Source organism: Rhinolophus sinicus, chromosome 2 (genome assembly GCF_057876585.1).
Source record: "Rhinolophus sinicus isolate RSI-liver-muscle chromosome 2, RSI-T2T, whole genome shotgun sequence".
NCBI classification, from domain to species: Eukaryota; Metazoa; Chordata; class Mammalia; order Chiroptera; family Rhinolophidae; genus Rhinolophus; species Rhinolophus sinicus.
In genome coordinates, this window is record NC_142502.1 from 89,033,426 (window position 1) to 89,035,828 (window position 2,403).

The 2,403-nt window shown below is 43.6% G+C and overlaps 1 pseudogene; it reads right to left on the reverse strand.

Moving 5' to 3' along the window:
* Window positions 1–1,711: 1,711 nt before the first annotated feature.
* LOC148758812 (protein S100-A10 pseudogene) lies at window positions 1,712–2,009 on the reverse strand (annotated as a pseudogene).
* Between the last annotated feature and the right edge of the window lie 394 nt (window positions 2,010–2,403).

The following is a 2,403-nucleotide window of genomic DNA, read 5'->3' on the forward strand; positions in this document are numbered from 1 at the left end:
TGTGAGCTAGCCATCAAGAAGAAGTAACACAAGCTGAAAGATAGACTTCACTCAAGCCACAAGTTAGCCTAGGGCCAAACCTGTTTTCTGTCTGCTGTTCAAGATGAAAGAAACATAGTCAATGTAGGATGGATGTGGATTGCAATTGTGACCAGGCCAACCTAAAAGGGTCATTTTTTGCTGAGCCCTTTGATACACAGCAATACTGGTTCACCTGCTTTATGCATATTTCTCAAATTAGCACAGCCAACTTCACTAAAAAGTCCCTGTATTTCCAGACCTTCTCTTCACTGCATCAGATGTTCTAAGAACAAAAAAATGCAGAGCTCTCACGTCACCTTACTGTGAGACAACGCATTTTAATTACTGCTGCTTTTGAGAAGGCAGGAATGGCTCCCACATTCACAAAGTGTTTTCTTTCCCAAATGTCATTGAAAGGCCCTGAAATCCACACCTCAAGAAGAGTTTTCCATAGATGGAAGGAAGCTGCTTTTTTTTTCCTTAAAAAGAGAACCAAAGCATAACCTTGAGACCACCCTCCCAAGTAAGAGATAGAAAATGTCAAGCACTGTTGAGCACCCAGCAAATTTCCACAATGGATCAGTAAGAAGTTATTTAGCACAGGTGTTTAATTATGATGCATTAGGGAAATGGGTAGTGTTCAATGGCCCTCAAATACGAACCTCCACCTGTGCAGAGGTCTAGCATTGGTTCATGGAGTGATAATACCGAGGGAAGCAATTGTGCTCCAGTGCTGCTCAAGGGCCTTTCTTTTCTTGGTTGGTTCAACCAAGTTCACTGCCAGGAAGCTATGGGTTTTCCCCACATGAGCGGGTCCATCATGCAAGTTTATAATCTGCATCTGGGTTATCTCACCAGGAATTAGCCACGTTTGAAAGCAAGTGAAAAATCAGAATCATTCCAGATGCCCTTCAGAGAAAATCTCTCCAGGTACATTCCCAGAACTCCGATTTCATGATAAACAAAGGACACCAAAATCCGGGCCAAATGACCAGGCAAGGTCACCATGATTCATCCTTAAGCATAGCCAGTTTCCTTCAGCCAGTCTGGGTACCATTCCATAGTCAGTGCTTCCAGGAGGCACATTTCTTGAGCACCGTCCAAGTGCTTTGTATACATCCTCTCAAATAAATCCTATCAGGTAGATACCATTGTAATTCCTATTTCAGAGATGAGAAAACTGATTTATTAGAATTGTTAATGTTTATTAGAATTTTTATTACATTATTAAGGATTACTACTTGCCAAAGTCAGTGCTTATGCTTTTACTTAGGCTATTAGGCTTCCCAAGACTCTGCCGTAGCATGCACAAAACTAGAGCCTAGAAGGGATGTAGGTAAAAGAGTAATGTAGGCAATGTTTGTTTCCTGCGTTCCTAAACCTACCACCTCCTCATGCCCTCTCAGCACTTACTTCCCCTTTCATACAATTTCCTCTCCTTCTCCTTTCTTTTTGTGAACTGAAAAAAAAAAAAATCTGTTTATGGAGGGCAACAGGATACAAGCAATATAAAAATCAAAAACTTATTTGGCTTTAATTTGCTTTTCTTTCTCTTTTCAAGTGTGGGTGGCATTTTATTTGTATATTTTCTAAGGGTCCCAATCTGCTCATGAAATCCTTACCGGGGGAAGCTGTGGGGCCAGGGGATTCCGTAAGTGACCTATTGGAAGAACTCTTCCCAGGGTGGGCGTTAACTGCTCAGTGCCGCCTGCTTCTTTCCCTTCTGCTTCATGTGTACTACACAGTAGTCATTGCACGCAATGGGGAGCCCGGCGATTAGCAAGAAGAAGCGCTAGGAGCCTGCTCTGCCATCTCGGCACTGGTCCAGGTCCTGCATTATTTTGTCCACGCCAGAGGGTCTTTTTGATTGTCCAGAAATCCAGGGAACTCCTTTTCCAGGAGCACTCTCAGGTCCTCCTTTGCTAAGTAGCCTTTATCTCCGGCAAACTGTGAAACGTAAACATCATGGTTTCCATGGCATGTTCCATTTGAGATGCATTTTGGTGAGGTCTATCGAAACAGGACAGGCTTGGCGGGAGGCGCTTCAGGATGGCCACGCTGGCTGAGATGCACGGCCCTCCTCTCTCTCTCCTTAATCGCTCTTCCCAAAGTACACAGTTCTCACCCTCTTATGGGCAAGGAATCAGAGCTAGTGAGTGAGTCTCAAGCAAAGCTGTTCATGCTTAGTGTGAAATTAGTGTAGTGTGGTCTTCTCTTTTAAGGACTAGGCAGGAAGAGACATATGTACTATGTATGTAGAGGACAAAACAGTGATGTTCTTATTGTCAGGAAACCTGAGTTCTCCCACAGATCCAACTGCTAGCGGACGAGAGTTATGTATATTAACTTGTTCATCTAGCTCAGGGCCACGTACATAGCAGA